Below are 20386 nucleotides of genomic sequence, written 5' to 3' on the forward strand. Positions count from 1 at the left end.
AAAAATTGACAGAATATTTTAACCTTGTTCTTTCCAGTCCAGTATACCCCGTTTAAGACAACATCAGAGGAAAAAACGAGCTCCGACATCTGAAAAAGCAATTGAATGGTTTATTTTACCAATGAAATAAGCTAGCTGTGTATGTTTTTGTAACTCCGAGTTCAAAACAGCATGAACGCAACTATTCCAGAGGTCAGAAAATCCGAATTGAAAGTTCCGTGTTCCGAGTTGTCTTGAATGCAGTATAAGTGCCTCTCATCAGTTTAGCAGTGTTCGTACTTTCTGCTGCCTCTGTAGCATGCTAAGTTAGCATTATCCCTACATGCATCATTTCCTCTCATCCACTTGCTAGTCATCTCTCTTCTATGTAGATGTGGACGTGGAGAAACTTTTATACACATATTTGAACATCCTTAACCCTCAGGTTAAGGCTCAGGCTTTTCCAGAATAGGCGGACCAAAAAGCAATATTTCTCCACATTTGTCCGTGTGCATGAATAGATGGAATATAAATCAAAGCTGTTCCATGTGACTAATTCATTAAAAAAGGAGTCAGAGGTTAAATACAGTGGTGGAAGGCATAGTGAGCTGGTGCATTAATTAGACCATCTTTTCTTGTTCTGCCATTCATCCCAACTTTACAGTAAGAGACCATTCGGGGACCTTAGCAAAGCAAATTTAATTAATGAACTATTGTCATGCGCAACCACTATAAATGAGGGCTCCCACAGGAGCCTATGTAGAATTCAATGGCAACACAAACCCAATTAAGTGACAAAAAGACAAAATAATCAAAACTCGAAATCTGCTGCCATTCCCTTGCCACTATAAAGACATCTGCTGCTGCGGCCCCATATAGTCCAGTTATCATCTAGCTAAAAAAAACGGAAGTATTTAATTTGGGAGTGAAGCTGTCAATGGCTATTTGACAACAGAGAATGCTGTGTGGGGAGATACAGTGTAAGGTAGGTGTCATGAATGCCCATTTCATATTGTCAATCGACGCCCTCTGAAAAAGCAATTAACTTCTTCAGAACAAAGACACTAAAGAAATCCCATTAAAAGTAAAAGCACTAAGCTTTATTGTGTCTGAAAATTACTAGACTTTGATTTAGGTGAAATTCAATTTCAAAGTCTAAAAGACCCATAGCCGTATCAAATTAAGTCTACACACTTTTATTCAATTTATTCCTGTGAAAATGACACAGAAGTAATAAAATAGTATGATATAGCCATAGGGAAAGCTTTTCATGGATAGATTAAATCATTTGTTCAGAATAAGGCGACTCTATGATGTGATGATGACATTTCATCAAGATAATACTGATGAGAATACCATCTTTAATAACTTATCATGCTGCGTTAGATCTCCACTGGAAATGATGAAACAAAAGTGCAATTCTGATAGTGTGTGAGTAAGTTTGGCGACGTATGTTTTTCATTAAACAAATTCTGTGTCAGTTTTCACAAATCCCATTATTACCTGTGCTTGCTTTCTAAGGTTATTATTTGAACACTTTGAAAGATTTTTCTTCTCTAACTTCTTTGATTTTGAATTTTCCCCCTCCACTTTTGAAATGTACCACCCAAGAAAGCTCCAGAGTCTTGGAGCCCCCAGGAGCCGCAGGGCTCCATGTTCTATTCAGTCACTTTTCGGAAAGTTTGAAAAGAACTCTGCCTGCCGTCAGTTTGGATTCATAAGCTAAAGTGTGAAAGATGTGAGGGACATATCAGGATGCAGGGCGAGCGACAGAGAAAGAGAGTGAGAGAGAGAAAAAAATATGCCAGACGGGAATATTCCTCAGCTCGCCGAGGCAAAACTGCCGTTAGTGTATACGGATTATAAGAGCAGTGGATGGGCTTGAGCATCATCCACAGCTGCTTGTCAGAGCAGAGGCTGCTTCTCACTCCCAATGAGCTGTCATGGCGCCCCACCTAGTGGACAGTTCACTTATTATCGGCGTCGTTGTCTAGGTCTCAAGGGCTACCAGCCGGTTAGCCGGACAAGGCTTGTTTAAGCTAACGTTAGCATATCGTGACTTAGCAATCATAGCGTGTTTGCCCCCCGGTCTGGTATCGTCTCTCCTCGGCGTTGGTTGATCCACTGGGCCAGCGCGAACAGGAAAGTGTTCCTCTCAGCACAGTCGGATATGTTGCAACACTCCCCAACACGAAGAGGGCAGTTGCCAAAGCAACCTGACAGACGACTGACACACGTACTGTAACATACACAGAAGAACATCTACATCTACGGGGTTCGGTTCATGGCCATTATATTCAGTTTAGGGTCCAGCTTAGGTTGGCGTCCGCGTGACGTTCTGCCAAGCCTGCAAACACCCCACGCCCCGCCTCTCGCTTCCTGCTGGAAATAACCCATGAGCGCTAGGTTGGCCTGCCCTAAAGTCAGGCTTCAGCCAATCATCTGCTCAAACATATGACACATGTCAATAACTCCATTTACCCAAAATGGCAGCCATGACTGACAGATCAATAGGCTTTATGCTGAAGGTCACGTGACCTTCAGCATAAAGCCTATTAACCAATGACTGCTCATGACTAGTCTCGCTGGCCAGCCTCCCCTCGCTTCCGTGAGAGGAGTCTGGCTGCATGGAAACAGGCTGCTGGCATAAGCCCTCCCCTGCTCTACAGCTGCTCTCCCATTGGAGGCGTCGATTTCAGACGCTGCCGGATTTCCACTCCCCACTTAAAGGAACACTCTGCCCATTTTCAACCAGCTTTGTATCATTAGAACGTCAGTAGTATATCAGAAATCTGTAAACTGTTTTGAAGTCTGTAATTTAATTTGACAGTTATTGAGTGTTCTTGTTGTTAGTGTTGTTGAGTGACTGTCAAACTAGATGACGGTTTTGAAGTCATTCATCTAGTTTGACAGTTATTGAGAGTTGATTTGAGTTAATGAGTCAATAACTGTCGAATTAAATGACAGACTTCAAAACAGTTTACAGTTTTCTGATATACTACTGATGTTCTAATGATACAAAGCTGGTTGAAAATGGGCGGAGTGTTCCTTTAAGAAGCTCTGTCATTGGCTCCAACCATGTCAATCAGAGCGGCTTCCGCTACCTCCTCTCTGTGTGTCGCTGTAAATAGTCCCCTGCCGCCACAATGAAAACAACAATGCTAACTAGCTAACAATGCTAACTAGCTAGCAAGCTAACGGAAGAAACCTACACGCTACTAGCTCGTTGCTACACGCTGAAAATGGCAAGTTGGATTGTTGGAAACTATTTTCCAAGGGCACTGTCGCTAAGCGCTAGCCTAGGTAAACCCAGCCCCCACATGACCTGCTCTCTCAGTTCCCAGTCACCTTGTGACTGTAAGCAGGGTGAGCCTGAGAGCAGGTCACTGGGGGCTGGGTTTACCCAGGCTAGCTAAGCGCCACCCATCGCAGTTCCAGAATGGTGACCAGCGCCGCCAGACTCCTCTCACAGAAGGGACGGGAGGCTGGCCAGCCAGACTCATGACTAACCGATTGTTCCTGAATGAGGTCATGAATACCGTAACAGTGTAAATAGTCTATTTCTCCAACATCTATCAATCTCTTCTGCAAGACAACAGAATATATAGTGTCACTGGCTTCCTGGGTGGAGTCAAGTGAGTGATGCTTTTGATTCGCTGCATCCAGGCACTGTGAGACAGACAGGGAGAGCCACAGAGATGCAGATGAGGCACGCTGTGATGTGTGATGAGATCTTGTTGTGTAACAGGCTGTAGTTAAAATGTTATTATGGCTTCATGAAGAGATATGTGACAAAACTGGATGAATGACGTTCACTTGCAGACTTTAATGTGCAAAGACTCATCCCATTGCACCGTGGCAGAGGAATCTGCAGTATCGGGCTGTGGTTGTCACAAAAGTGTTGTAGCACACACCGCTTAGCTGACATTGAAGTGGTCTGATCGTTCCCATTATACATTCAGCAAATGTTTAGGTTGGCTCAGCTTCCTCATTTGCCATGCAAGCTGGGTTGTCAGGGGGCCGCAGCCTTTCCTTCAGCCCTTATCACGCTTCCTCTGATCCAGCCCGTCTCCCTCAGGCCACCCACCCCCTGCCATGGCTTTGCTCACTGAATTACCCCGGGCACCGCACAGTGATTGGACAGGCCGGTGAAAAGTAAACTCTAACCTCTCTTATTAATTGCATATCTCGCCCTCTCCTTTGAAAGCAAAAAGGCTATATGGATGATTTTGTTTGGACCACCACCACCACACAGACTAAAATCAGCAGGTAATGATGAGCTCCAAAGGTTCATGGTTTCATCAGTGGAAAGGCTTTTCACTTCTTTTATATCTTTGTAATTGCGAAGAGGGAGACGAGAAGTGAGTTTGTGATTAGCAAAACAAAGAGAGAGAGAGAGAGAGAGAGAGAGAGAGACAGAGAGAGAGAGAGAGAGAGAGAGAGAGAGTAAAAGACAACTTTATAAAGTCTGAACTGATCCCTATAGCCTGCTGGAAAAACGATAAGGTTAATTAAATCTGTATAATTTGGGGTAATTACCTGTAAAAAAAAAATTCTGCTCTCTGCCAAACTGAGCGCTTTAAAAGTCTCATCAGTGGAACAGTTCTGGATGTTCAGCAAGAGTTCTACTTCCTGCTGAATGTCATGTACCACTGTAAATTTCACGCAGCGGCACATTTCAAACATTATCTACTTTGTAAACAAAAATATATATGGGCCAATCAATTACATTTTATGCTTTTGTTAGCAATATTGAGTTAGTCTAATGAGGCATTATGTTTTTTTTTTTTTTTAATACTTTATTTTTGTAAATTTTCATGAAACAAAGCACAAGTAGAGCATAAAAGAAAAACAAACAAAAGAAAAACAAAACAAAAACAAAACAAAACAAAACAAAACAGACAGTTGGTCACCTTTACATACATAGACTTACTAGTGGGGGATTCAACTCAGTTCGTACATGTAAACACAATCCATTTCTCCCAGTACTTAAAGTACAAGCTGTAGGTTCAAAGAGAAGGTAATTCTCTCCATACTCTGTATGTTGGTCACTATTTCTGTCCAGTCAGTCTTTGTTGGAGGATCGGACTGCAGCCACTTTCTTGTTATAGCTTTTTTGCTGGCTGCCAGCAGTATTTTTAAGAGATAACTGTCCTGCGACATCAAATCGGTTGCAATGTTACCCAGGTAGATTGTAGGGAAAGAGCAATCAGTTTCTTTACCAAAGATATCCTTTATTGCTTGTATGAGGCATTATGTTTGAGGTCCTGGGCACCATGTGGTTCACTGAGGCTGTGAAAGGCACCATTCACAAACCCTACTGAAGTGGAGCCAAGCCGAATTACACTCGCCGGTTTCATCCAAACATCTGTGGTGTCCAAAGAACATCCTGGATGAGAGTCTGCAGATGAACAGAGCATTCTGCGTACCCCTCGCCCTCCCCTGCTCCGAATCGCCCTCCCTGTCTTTGCCTCACACAAGCCTTTCATTCATAATAGCCTTGCACACTCAGTTCTGCCTTTGTGCCTTGTAGTGGATCTCTGTTGGTAGTACTCTGTTCGCTCATTCAAAGGAAACAATCATTATTGCATCCCACTCTCTGACCCAACAAAAACTGCGTGAGACTGTGCTGCTCTCAACTTTATATCATGGGCTTGTCAAAGTTGGAGTTATTCCTCATTAAATATGAACTTGTGACAATCAGAGGACATGAGCATGGTAACAAAAGAATCTGAAAAGCCATTTAAACTATACAGAGGAGAGGACATATTCTCATGCTGTTTGTTGGTGTAACCTTGGCATTTACAAGTATCTCTAGTAGTTTCCCAATCCCAGCATTCACTACTTGCACCGCCTTGAGGATTTGTCTTTGTCCAGATGGGGGAGCTCTCAAGCTGCCCAGCGGCACAGTAGTGTACCTCTCTCTGACTCTCCACCACTGTACCCCTGCATCTCCGTCCTGGGAGACTATATGCTGCTGAGCCACAAACAAAACGCCTTGCAAATATGGTAAACCGAGTTGCAAAAAGGATTGATGACCCTCTGACTCTGGGACAGTGTTAGTTCCCATGGGGAACAATTGTAGAAATGTGGGTTCCATATAGGCTACCTGCGGTGCTTCTTAGTCACTATCCATCTCTACTTCTCTATTGTCGCTCTCTTCAATCCAGCTGTCTGCACAGTGGGTAATGTGAAATTGAAATTCAATGATTCAATAGCCTACATATTCTTTAAAAATGAAGACGTAAGACTGCACAGGCATTGCCATCCTGTCTGTTGGACTCCATTCGTGGAGGAGTGCTGATTCTACAACAGCAGCATTCAGTCTGCTTAGTTTGCTCATTTAATTTCAGCAAATATACCTAAAACAGACGTACAGATTCTCAAAAAAAAAACACTTTCAGCTGAGTTTGGCTGCCTGCCGCAGCTAGAATAGAAATTGGGTAGGCGTTAAAACCTTGTCTCATAGTTTGTTTGGACTAGTGTGTCTGTGTGTGTGTATGTGTGTGTTGGTGTGTGTGTGTGCACATCCTTGTGTGCATAATGTACATGGTATATATCTCGTCAGTGTGCATGTGTGTATTTGAGCGGTGTGTGTATGCATGTTGGCCTATCTGTCACTGAGCACCTGTGTGTGTGCAAATGTGCATGTGAATATGCAGCTTTGTGGCAGATGTCTGTGTGTGTGCGTGCGTATATGAGTGTGTGTACTGTATGTGTGTGTGTGTGTGTGTGTGTGTGCATGTGTGTGTGTGTGTCTGTGAAATGCCGTGGGTTGGATCTCTCCAGCGAGAGTAACGAGGGACAGAGACAGACACTGTTGCTGCCACAGAAAGGTTCAAATATATTCCCTCTATCTGTGGGAGGAAAGAAACTGTGCAGAGAAAACAACAAGTGAGCAACCTCTTCCTTTTTCTCTCTCTCCCATATTCCGCTCCCCCTCCCCCTAGAGACGCTTCATTAGAGAAAACATATCTTTCAGCGTTAGTTTTTCCTCAAATGTAGGCTAGATCATATGGAACCCAACCAACCCAGCCCTTTTGAGACAGAGACTGAGGTTTGCTACAGTACAGTGAATTGGTCCACTGACATGACACTGTGTGGGTGTAATGTTTTTCTTGGGAAACTGAAACTTGAGTGACTAATTGTCCAGCTTTATAGTCATAGATCACACTACTAACAAACCAAATAGGCTAAACTAGAAATATTATGTTCATGTTGAAGACCCAAATAACATTAGGCAGAAGAATCAGTGGCATTAGGTTAAACTCATTCCACTTCTATTCAATGTGATGTGATTACGATGGCTACAATCACTTCAACAGGAATGGAAAATTGAGAATGTGACTTATTAAAATGGAATCCAAGTCACTTGGTGTTCATTCACGAGGGGCACGGAAAGGAACACACTCGTCCCAGACAAAATATCACAAAACTGCTCCACTTAGCTTGACATTTGATGTGCTAAGAACTATTTAATAACAGAGAGGAAAATGCACATCCATCCATCCGTCCCTTCAGAGGCATTAGCGTAAGGCTTTATGTGAGAGAGAGAGAGCTTACACTGAAGTGGGCATGATTATTTAAAACAAGAACTTCCTCACCCCTGGATCTGGCTAGTATTAACTCTGGCAGTGTAAAGTATTACATTATTGAACTAGAGACTGTTCTGGGGGCTAAATTGAGCTGAAGTGGATGTAGAGATTATGCTCAAATCTCGACCAGCGTCCCTTTTAGGTCTTCTTCTTCTTTTTCGGTTCTGTTATTTTTATATCAAACGCAATGCGTGAGAAATTGAGGTGACAGATCGTGTCTTTTTCTCCTTTTCCCTGGCACGTTTCTGCAGCCTCTCACTGTCGAGAGGCAGGCCCTTTGTGCACCTTAAGGTGGAGTACATGTATTTTCCTCTAGAGTTGCTATTGCAACATTTATGAATGACCGGGGGCTGCAGAGTGCAATATGTAAAGAGGGCATGACTGCAGGTATTTGAATGTCACATGTGATGGCGTGGGCTGCTGGCACTGCTTTCTGGTGTACTCAGTGTTGCTGTTTTGTGTCTTTGCGTTTGTGTGCATGCGTGCCAATAGGAGCAGGAGCTGGTGAGTTGTTGAGGTTGTAGTTATTTTTTTCCTCTGTTGTATTTATGGGAGATGGTTCATTAAAGGCCATCAAACGTCTCTCTCTCTCTCATACACAGAAAACACACACACACACACACACACACACACACACACACACATTCATCTCCTATGAACAGCGATCCCCTGGAGGCTCTGGACTAATTGTGTAGAGTTCCTGGCTGAGGCAGTGGAGCCCCACTCTGACGAAGTGGGAGGTGCGTGTACACTTCATCTTCCTGCACTGACAGTTCCGCACTTCTCCACAACTCAGCATCTTTGAGGTGGAGTGTGGTAAACAGAGAAGGTAGGGAAGGAGGATGGGCTAAGCAGCAAACTTGGAGGAGTTTGGGATGTCCTTGAAACTTTATTGACTGACAGTGCAGTGTCACGGCTGTTGTTCGGGGACTGGAGGAGACAGCTCTGCTATCAGCTCATATTGTCATCATGCCAATATGATGGGCGGGCCACATCTCTCCCCCAGTGCTGCATGCAATACATTGATTGGTCGGTATAATGAAATGTTGCTGCGCTAGATGTTTGCATCAACGAGATGATTAAAACTCATCCAGCTCACCCAGAGGGGCAATTTCGAGAGCAGAGTGTTTGTCATGCACCCACAGTCATTCAGAGTAAGTAAATGTTTATATATCAATCACAATTGAGTCCACTCATGCCAACTTGTTACAAACGTAATTGTTTGACTATAATGCTGCTGTGCCTGGATGTGAAATATGCCTCTAAGGGATTCAGTAAAATGTTGAGTCTTTTTTTTTATGAGATGCTTGTGCGTGCCTGACACCAAGCTAAGCCCACTATCTTCTCCTCTGAAGTGCAAATGAGTCTATAATTAGATTTCACACACGTGAGATCCAGAAAAGTCTATTATTGAACAGTCTACAGAGACCGCAATGAATGGCCACAAATACTGCAAATCAGGTGATTTACATATTCCCATGATGAACATATAAAAAAACAACATTATTGGGTGTTTGTTGCATAACGGGGGGAAATAAATAGCTGCAATAGTGTAACTGAGGGATTAGAATATAATGGCTTTCACCTTTGTACTGTAGCTGTTTTGTGGAAGGAGATAACCTATTAATTTCATTACCATGCATGATGCTACACAATCACCGCATGGCGATATGCTGCTATGGAATTGATCTTTAATGACTACACTTTGTTTTAATTGGCTCCTGCACGCTGGGGAATGTAAAGCATTTAAGGGAGACAATTACAAGAATGCATTTAGCAGATATTGGCTATAATGATGGCATAAACTGTGGTGAACTATATGCAAATACCACAGACATTCACAATAGCTCTCTCTCTCTCTCTCTCTCCCTCTCATTCCCTCCACACTTACATATTAAATGCAGCATGACAAACTCCAGCGAGAGACTTGGCATGCTGGCTGCGTAATCCCCCTGTAATGTATCCCCCCCCCCCCCCCCCCCGCCTGCTTCCTCCCTGCAGCCTCTCAAAGTGCCGCGCAGCAGATATGTGTCAAGCCCATCTTAAAAGGTGTGATGTAGGCTATTGTGGCCTGCTGCCATAGGGTCCCTCCTGCGACATGCCCTGTGCCAGCACACCCTTCATGTACTTTTCACAAGTCGCCAGTGCTGCACTGCAGCTTTGGGCCTCGTCCAGATACAGTAGCTAACACCATTGTGTCTAATTGGTCCTCACTGCCTGGAGTCTGGCATCAACTACTCTTAAAAGCCCCAGTTAGAAGCATAATGGCAGAGAATAGATCAAACATTTATGGAAAAATGTTTTACCCCCTGCTGTGACCCCCCCCCCCCCCCCCTCTCCCTCTCTCTCTCAGATGCCCAGACAATGTGACACCTCGCAGGTCTGATCTCTATGGTCTTAAAACTGAAAGTGTCTATGCCACTCTAAATCTAGACTCTCAGAGGGAGCAAATGTGGGTCTTTTTATAATCGTCTTTTCTCGCAAAAGGATTTGAATGTTGGAGACATTCCTAAATTAGCACTCTGAGTGCTAGAGTGTGCCGCAGCACCAAAGTGAACCATTTGTTAAATTCAATTCAAATTCAATTCAATTAAAAAAAGTAGCTGCCGGCACTTGTGTGTCATCCTCTCTGAGAGTTCACAGCACACTCAGACCGTCAGACGTGCTCCAGAGCTTTCAAATGTCTACAACAAAAGCAACAAATTATGAAACTAACCATCTAGCTGCCTACCAAGCTGTCTCTCGAGGCTTAGAAATCTCCCCACGAATTGCTGTACACTTTTGATGCACATTAAAAAAGGATTTATTAACAGTCAGTGACTGACAATAATTGAGCACGTTTTCATTTTCTTGTGTCAAGTCATCTCAACCTGTTTGGAAATCAAACCTGTTCATGTTTTACTTTGTCTCTAATGGACTGATGGTACTCAAAAGCTCTCTCTCTCTCTCTCTTCAATCAGAGCAGAGTGAAATTTCAGACGCATCCAAAGGAGGATGCTGAAGTATGGTGCATGTTGCAGAGCTGAAGGACATCATCTGCAGTGGCTTACATGCTTCATTATATGCCGATAAGGGCCATTCTGAGAGGATTATTGTTGTTGTGAGGTGAGACAGGCGGAGCACTTCCCCTGATGGATGGAGAAAAGTATTGAGAAAGCAGCGAGCAGCCCGAGTCACTGTCACAGTGTATAATTGGCACCCTTTGTTGTGTGTGGCAACATAGTAATTAGGTAGGTCTCATTGTATGCATTATGCAGTGTTGATTTCTCATTCGCTGGCTTGCTTTCTTAAAGGAAACGCCTGTAACTGATCACCCACCACCTCCCATATTCAGCTGCATTATCACCTCAAGGTGCATCACAGAAAAAGCCTAATAATGAGACTATATGACCTCAGCCACAGGTGTGCATGCAGGTGATAATTAGGTTTAAGTGTTTAGTACAGAGCATGTTGAGAGAATAACAACTGTGCATTGTGGGTTTGTTGAGCAGTGTGTACGGTTTTGCTTGTGTGTAGTTAGGTTGCATCGTTTTTAAACAGGTGTACCAGGAAATCCCCTCTCTACCCGCTATACTAACAAAGGCCACCCCGTTCCAAGCGGGAACAACCAGTACTTTCAAAATGTAATATACTACATATTACTAGTTACTTTCTTTTGAAAGTAATAAGTTACTTTACAATATTACTGTCTGTGTAGAGTAACTCGTTACTTATTACACTACTTTTGCATTACTTTGACCAAAACAACAGCATCAGCAGAATGACATCGCTGCCCCGGAACCATCCCGAAAAATGTCAACCGCCTTGAAGTCAGTGTAAACAATCCAAAATTCTAAAAGTTATTCTTTTCCTTTGTTATTGTCACCTGTAGTGGTTATTTGCATAAAAACAGACAGTTTGATTAGGAAATGATTGTATATTTATTTAAATATGTGCTTTGATTTAAAAAGAAATAACTCTAAGTAACTTGAGTTACTTGACAAAGTAACTGGTATAATATTACTGATATCCTATAAGTAATAAGTTATATTACTGAGTTACTGCTAAAAGTAATATATTACATGTAATATGTTACTTTTGTAATGAGTTACCCCCAACACTGGGAACAACACAACACACCTATGAAATATCTGCCCCCGCTTGGTGACCCCATTAAACGTGTGATAACTTTATGACCAGCCAGCAAGCAGCGTCCGACCTGAGCGCTCTTCCATCCAGAGGCGCAGGCAGTAAAACGGTCGTTACACATGCAAAAGAACACAAAAGCACCTGACAGCTTTACATGTTCCCATAGTGAGAGGGAGATTTACAAAGGGTATGTGCCAGCTCGTTTCACATGCTGACTCTCCCAGTGTCTCTCAGTCTAAGCATGAGAAAATGAAGAACTAACCTTACCCAATTTCCAAAAATGACTCCAGGCGAAAGGCAGACCTTAATAGAAGCACGTGGAAAACCCCTTAACTTTTACAATATGACACCTCCCCGCCGACTGAGCCTCCACACACCCCCCCACCCTTTTTATATTTTGTCCTTGGATAATTATAGCCACAAGCAGAGGGTTAATTGAACTGAAATAGGTTATTCAGCAGAGTTCAGCAGAAGAGCTGAGCAGTGGGGAGGGAACAATAGCCATATGAGAAGCTGTTAAGAGCAGAGGACTGGCTTCTTCACATCCCATTAAGCCATTTCATACATTTCCTCTGAGTAGAATGCGGCGGAATTCTATTTCCGTCCGACTAAGTTATAGGTTGGCTGCAACTTTGACCACGTGTTGCCTTTTTGATACAGGCTCAACTTCTATCAGTGAAAATCATGGTACCAGTCAACCATTTCATGTGCCAACAAATAGATTATGGGTGCGAACAGAAAAAAAATATTCTCACAGAATGAGTGAGAATGTTTGAATTAGGTTACAGTACTGTGGGTACATTTGTTAGTCACCCAGGGGCAGCAAACTATAGCATAATAGCCACTGATTATTGTGCATACAATACATCCATTCATATGCTTCAAGGCCAATTCACATTGATATTCACAGAACAGTTAGCATATTAAGCTGATACTGTTGTTCAGGGGACTATGGTGGATGTTTACATCTCCTAGGAGACTAATTTACCTGCACACTATTCACTGGCCAAAAAGCACATTTAACTGATCAAATGTAATAATTAGCTTGGTAATCAAGTTTTACAATCTAGTGCAGTGGTTCTCAAAGTGGGGTCCTTGATGGGGTTCCCAGCAAAAAGGGTAATAATTGATTTTCACTAGAATTCCAAACAGAAGTAACACAATGACAGAATGTATTTTGGTCATGGGTTTCATACACCTTCTGTAATAAAACATCTAAGTGTGACAACCCTCCCGCTCTCCTGGGCCTGTCTTGCAGGAGCGTGGTGTTGGGGTTAGGCTGATTGGGTGCACCTGGGCCTGGTCCACTCATTGGGCTTAAGAAGACCTTCTCATTCAGTCCCTCTCCCTCCTCACCTTTTGTTTTGTTCATTCGTTTGTGTTGTCTAGTTATTTTCCATTAGTATTAGTTAATAAATTAACTTTTTTGGGGGCGTACGACTTACCCAAGTAAAAGTTAAAACAATTTATTAACTAAAACTAGGGGAAAATAACTAAACACAAACTACTGTACATTACACAAATAAAAAGAACAAAACATGCATCAGTGAGGAGGTAGAGAGACTGAACACTCGTTCTACTATGAATCACCTCATTCAATGGAAAGGAATTGCTTCAAAATAGACCCTTCTCACGGGTGCCATTTTGTGTCAAAAAGGCAGGGTTAACACAGGTGCAAGCAAAACACTAATGGGGGTTTCAGACTCCCATGATTGGAATGTGGAAACCCTCATTAGTGTTTTGCTCGCACCCGTGTTTATTCTGCCTTTTCGACACAAAATGGTCCCCGTGAAAAGGGTCTATTGTCTGAAGGTCTTCCCAATGAGTGCACCGGGCCCAGGTGCATCCAATCAGCCTAACAACCCCAACACCAGGCTCCTGCAAGACAGGGAGTGGGAGGGTCATCACAAAAGCTAAAATCTTCAGATGGGGGACCCTGGGACAAAATCTTATCAAATATAGAGAGCCACAGGGATGACGTATTTTTGTAGTCAGAACGGGGAAGTGATGGACTTCCTGGTTCTTCACTGTTTCTGTCTATGGGATTTTTGACTGGGTTTTTGCCGCAATGCTTCAAATAAGGTCTCTGGGCAAGGCAAGCTTAATCAAACGCGAACCAGAGTTCAGTCGGATAATCTTCACACATGAGGACCACTTTCATGAGTTTTGTAGCGTAAATGCGAGCCCTAGAAGTAAAAAGCTCGAGCTAAGCTAATCCAGAACTACACACTGTCGCATAGGCTTCCACCTGGACTGTTGTTGTGTGCACTGATTACCCCGGGCTGAACCAGGTGAGGGAAAGAGAATTTCCGTGTTCGTCCTTTGAAGCGGTGACGTTATTGACGTATATATATCCATCGACTCAACAGTGTGGTCTCATTTAGCCGTTTGCTAGCTAGCCGCCCTTTTAGCGGCACGTAAAAGCTTCAAAACTCATAAAAGTGGTCCTCGTGTGTGAAGATGATATTACTAAACACTGGTTCGCGTTTGATTAAGCCAGCGTTGCCCAGAGAGATTATTAGAAGCATCGCGCCAAAAACCCATTCAAAACTCCCATAGGCGAAAACAGTGAAGAACCAGGAGTGTTAGCATCGATGATTTCCGGACTCGTTCCTGCGGCTCTCTACAGACTACATGCACAACTCCTTTACTTCCTGAAATTAGTCCAGCTTCTTTATTTCCTGTCCTACACTATTGGATGAATTGATGAATCAGGTGTGCCTGATCATTGTTGTGACTGCAGCACACCTGACATGAATCAGTTCATCCAATAGTGATGACAGGAAATAAAGAAGCTGGACTAATTTCAGGAAGTAGTGGAGTTGTGCATGTAGCCCATTGCAATCTGGGAACCCAGAGTCTATCGTCACGACAATAGACTGACTCTGGGTTCCCAGATCGATCAAATGTGGGTCTGTGGTTTGTGTCAGTTTAGAGGTCCTTGAGGTGAAAACGTTAAGAGAACCACTGATCTAGTGTTTATACCCATTTTCATATAAACACATGCATGTCAGTGTTAATCAAGTGAGCCTGACTGACATAAGACAGCCTTGATTACAGAAAAGCAATGGAAAACAAAACACTGGTGAAGTTCGGGGTGTTGGAAACAGACACTATTACCAAAGACGTCACCACCGAGTCAGGTGTTGGATAACTCTGCCCATTGTAAACTATATAGCTTTTCCATGTATACTACGCTCTGGTGTGGCAGGAAATAAGGGAATACACAAGTTCAGATAAATCTGAGGCAACTTTATTTACAAAGACAATTAAGGGATTCTCATTCTTCTAAACGAATAGAACTGATGGACAAAAATGTTCCAGCTGGAGACCTGCAGGGAGAATAAGAAGATGAAAGTGCTAAGATGTCTTGCATACATACATCTGATGACAGAAAAGCAATTTCAGAGCAAACAGCAGTGATGATAAATGTGACAACAGCAACTCTGGCTGGCCTGCTTCCACCTGATATGCATCAATGTCGGCAATAAACTGTCACATTAACCTGCTAATGCGCAAGCTTATCTAAACATCATAACTGTAATATAAACCCACATGACATGTGTTCCTGTCTCTGTCAGACATGCAAGGTGTGCTGCTGCACAGCAAAAGGCTAAAGAAGCGCAGTGAAGGATTGCCATTGTCTGAGGTCACTATTCAAACCAAGGCTCAAATAAACGGCACAGCATTTTTGACATTCAAATGAAAACAGACAGGCTAGATAAACACAGCAACCATAATTACCTCGAAGGAATCATAACGCCGGACCGCTTTACTTCTTCAGAATCTGGTGTCTGACGATAATGAAGGGGAAAGTGAAGCCGCTGCCAAAGAACAGCACCATCATGCCCAGCAGACGCCATTTGTTCTCCACGGAAAATGGCAGGTTCTGTGAAAACACATGTGGATGACAATGTGAGGCGGAGGAACGGCAAGAAATTATTTTAGAGATTGTGTGGGCTACATGGTTTAAATGCCTTGAAATGAAATGCCTATTCTCAGAAAGTTGGAAAATGCGCTCGACTTTCCTTTGCAAAATAATCACATTTTAAAATGACTGCCCTGCAACAAACTGACTGTATGTGGCATAATTAATTGATGAATTGTCTATATTGTATGCAAATTAAATATTTGTTTGGTTAATTATGCATCCAGGGTTCCTATGGTTTTAATTTTGAATTGACAGATATGTGCTATTTTAAAACTCATTTGTATCCTACAGTAAAGGAAGCGGAGGTAAGCTCCCCATGACACCTTGCATTGTATTGTGTAGTGGGCTTTAGTATGCAGCGTTTGGATAAATCTTATTAGACAGCATTTACCGCGAACGTCAAACCCACCCACTGCAAAAGAAAGAAAAACTAGTATTTGTATTTGATGAAATACACTTATTTTGCAAATATTGTAACAAAAAGAGGGTCAGAAAAAACAGCCATGAATGATGGCACTTTGAAGTTCAGGCTCACTCACATTTAAAATTTAGATGCAGCTGGAGCTCATCAGTGATCATTAGCCAAAATAACACAAACCTATAGACCTTATTCGCTAACCCTGGACGGCACCATATTGTTGACATACCGTCCTGCGCGCACACAGCGCTGCAGCTGACAACTAGTAACAGCCTTATTGTCGTTTCTGTTCCATTACAATATAGCGATGGTAATGACACCAATAAAAAACCCACAGTTGTTATTTGTATGCTGCCGACGGTAGCCGTTAATGCCTGTAATAAATAAACAAAAGAACGAGGTGAACAGACTTTGCTGTGAGGAGCTGTCAGAAAGTTTCACCTGTCTCAACTAACTACCACACACCTCTCCTGTGCTGCTGACGTATCCTCCGTCTCGCTCCCTTCACGTCTGTGGACGGTAGAGATAGAAACAAACCACGGGGACTTTATTGCTGTCATTACTACAGCCATGCCTAACGCAGGTCACCATCCGAACACAATTGGAACGATACAGGTAACGCTAACAGCGGCTAGCTTCCTATAAACGCTGCTCCACATAGGCTGTCAGTTGAGAGCTGCTGCGTTATGTCGACAATATGGCGGCGGTGGGCGTGCCAGTACGTGAGTGACGTCAATCGAATAAGGTCTATACTTGGTGTGAAACCTGCAATGTCTGTTGATAACATTTGACATAGGTCATCAAGAATGAACCACTACATTTATCATAATAAAATCAATACACCTCTAAAGTTATACCATTAATTTTCTTTTGTCAATAGGCAGTTAGGCACTGTCCATCCAACTAGACTAAAGTCTGTCCCATTTAAGACTTATAGCCTAGATACACTAGACGACTTATTTACACAACATATCAAGAGTAAATGACAGCTAATGATTAAACCGTTACCTCAGTATGCTTGTAAGGTGCTGTTGCGAGGTGACTTTGAACCCAAAATGAATGACATCAAACTAACGTTAGATGTTACCATAATTACGTTACATAACTTGATTTCAGGCAGACAATCGACTGTCATTGATCTGTCATTAAATTGATGGTCTGTACAACGAACACCTCACCTAGCTAACGTTACTGCTGTGTGCAGTGACCTAAGTTAGAGCAGTCAGTAGGGGCGTTTGGTTAGCACTATGTTGAGACAAAGTGATTTTCGTTAGTTAAAACAAGATATCCACGACTCGTATTTACCAACAACACAGAAACGTTAACTATTAACGCTTGCCAACGTTAGCCTGCTAAGTTAGCTTAAAGCTAATAGCCACAGTTGTCAACTGCTGCAGCGCTAACGCTAAACAGGCCACAATCCTTGGCTGCTCAAACGACATCATTCGCCTGCATGCATACACAATTAACTATCCTAATTTGTATGTGGGGGGTGCACATGTCTGCGTTTTATCAAAAACATCGTGGTCTATCGGTCAAGTCGCTGACATGACCTCCAAGCAACGCTAACGTAGGCTTTGGATACAAGTAGGGCCGCATCACAAGGACAAGGCTTTATATTGTATTAAATAATCGTTTGTGAAGTAACGTTACCTGTCCTGGTCCTTCACCATAGTGTGAAGAACGAATCGCGGACGTTGTGAACCGCCGTACAGCCTGTCCCAGCATGATTAGATGATGGTTTGTTGGCTTCTTCAGTAGCGGGCTGCTGTCACTGTGCTGTGTGCTGGCGACCTCCCTTCTTCGGAAAGGATAGTGTGACGCAGTGGGTTGTGGGAATTTGAGCACAGCGTGTGGGAAATGTAGTTCTTCTGGTATCTCTCTCCGCCCCCCCCCCAAAAAGGGTACACTTTTTTTTATTTCAACGATAAAAGATATAAGGAGCTGTCTATCAGCACCACAGAAATCCTCTATATCAGTGATTCCCCAGGTGTATGTGTTGTGTACCCCTAGGGGTAGGCTACTTGCAGGGGGTACTTGGAAATATTGGGGATTCCAAAATGATAAACACTGTCATAATTGTATTAAAGATGAGCCATTCAAATGGTTTTAATTTAATAATGAGATGTGAGAGAGGCCTGCTAAAAGTTTAATAGAAGTTTAATAGAACAAATTTAGGAGAATCATCAACACACATGAGTGAGGGGTATTGGCATGGTAAAAGAGGAACCACTGCATTTCATTCAAAATGCTTACATTTCCTCTGTGGGGTTTCCAGTGATTCTTCATCTACTCAGTCTTAACTGTGCATTTGTAGCATGGACTGTATATTTGTAGTAAAGTTGAAGTTGCATAATGTGTGTATCTTTTATGCACGCCCACACCGCAAGTCGGATTGGGCTGAAAATTTGCATGGAGGTGGGTTATTGATTGACTGATTGAAAATTTGTATTTTGAACATGTAGAAAACAAGTCTAATTAAAAATAAAATAAAACAAAAAACGATAAAATAACATCATGAGTGATGTCACAGACATCAGTGATGTCATACAATCAACATTCACTGGGTGGCAAACCACACAAACACAATCAACATCCACCATCCTATGACAGCATAGACATTGTGACATCATCAGTGATGTCATAGACATTGTGACATCATCAGTGATGTCAGACTAATTGTGATGCTATCAGTGATGTCATAAATCCTTCCCTGCTGAGGTTATAAGTAATACTCATTCACCATTCCTTCACCAAAATGGCAACTTTCACAGTGAGACAGCCACCAGCGGGTTTCAGTTTTGAAAACTGCATGAGAAATGCAGCGTTGCAAACTGAAGTCAACAAATTGGGATGCAGCTTGCCTGCAGCTCGCAAAACAGGCACTACTATCTGTGGCCTTGTTTTCAAGGATGGCATCATCCTTGGAGCCGACACAAGGGCGACTGAGGGAATGATAGTGGCAGACAAGAACTGCTCCAAGATCCACTACATTTCCCCCAACATTTATTGTTGTGGAGCAGGCACAGCTGCAGATACAGAGATGACCACTCAGATTATCTCCTCCAACCTGGAGCTGCACTCTCTCTCCACGGGCAGGCTGCCTCGCGTGGCCACCGCCAACCGCATGCTCAAGCAAATGCTTTTCAGGTACCAAGGCTACATTGGTGCTGCTCTGGTCCTGGGTGGAGTGGACTGCGTGGGTCCACACCTGTACAGCATTTACCCTCACGGCTCCACTGACACGTTGCCCTATGTCACCATGGGCTCTGGGTCCCTTGCTGCCATGGCAGTGTTTGAGGCCCGCTACAAGCCTGACATGGAGGAGGAAGATGCCAAGCGGCTTGTGCGTGACGCCATTGCGGCAGGTATCTTCAATGATCTGGGCTCTGGCAGCAACATTGACTTGTGTGTTATCACCAAGGGCCAGGTGGACTACCTCAGGCCCCATGACGAGGCCAACAAGAAGGGTGTCAGAACTGGCAACTACATGTACAAAAGAGGAACAACTGCAGTCTTGAACCTGGAGGTGATGGAGCAAACCGTACAAACCATGGACACCTCCTAAAACACTGTTCTCGAACGCAATCCATCAACTGAGCATGCAAACGCCACCAACTGATGATGTCCAACCCACTGCCACTGATGATGAACAATCCATCAACTGACCATGCTAACGCCACCGACTGATGATGTCCTACCCACTGATGATGATGATGATGTCAAACCCACTGAATTGTGACACACACAAACACAATCCATCAACTGAGCATGCAAACTCCACTGATTGATGATGTCATACCCACTGAAGAAAGAAAGAAAATGACCAGCATATCAACCTCTCATTCTTTTATGCATAAAGTATATTCATACTAATCATGATTATTATGTAATAATGTATGTACCTGAAACATAAATAGAATAAGAAAAAAAATTGAGTGCTCTTAATGTATTAGTTCATTTTGAACCAGTAGCCTTATGATGTACTAACGATAGACATTAGCGGGACTCCGCCATTTAAAATCCTGTCACCATATTAAGTTGGTTTAGATGCACGCTATCCTCAACTGTGAGCCATTTAAGCTGAGAGAACTGGGACCTACCCACATGACTTCTGGCTGTAAAAACCAACCCTAGTACTACTCTCACCAGTTTATTTTGTACTACTTGGAGTTTCTGCATTAAGGCCTTGTTCAGGCTCCAATACCATGAACTAACAGCGTAGTCCAACTTTCTGAAGGAGGATAGTGGATCAAAGGGCCTCTATGGTCAGCACGAGGAGAAGGAGATCATCGAGCTCTCAAAACCTGAAGTGCTAAGGGCCATTGATGAGTT

At 43.0% G+C, this 20386-nt stretch overlaps 1 pseudogene across 1 annotated transcript; it reads left to right on the plus strand.

Moving 5' to 3' along the window:
• The first annotated feature begins 18809 nt into the window (after positions 1-18809).
• Positions 18810-19619, plus strand: LOC310783173 (proteasome subunit beta type-7 pseudogene; annotated as a pseudogene). The gene has a single exon. The product of its transcript is annotated as a proteasome subunit beta type-7 pseudogene (transcript).
• Positions 19620-20386: the final 767 nt, after the last annotated feature.

This window comes from Poromitra crassiceps, assembly GCF_964638095.1.
Source record: "Poromitra crassiceps genome assembly, chromosome: 10".
Lineage (NCBI taxonomy): Eukaryota > Metazoa > Chordata > Actinopteri > Beryciformes > Melamphaidae > Poromitra > Poromitra crassiceps.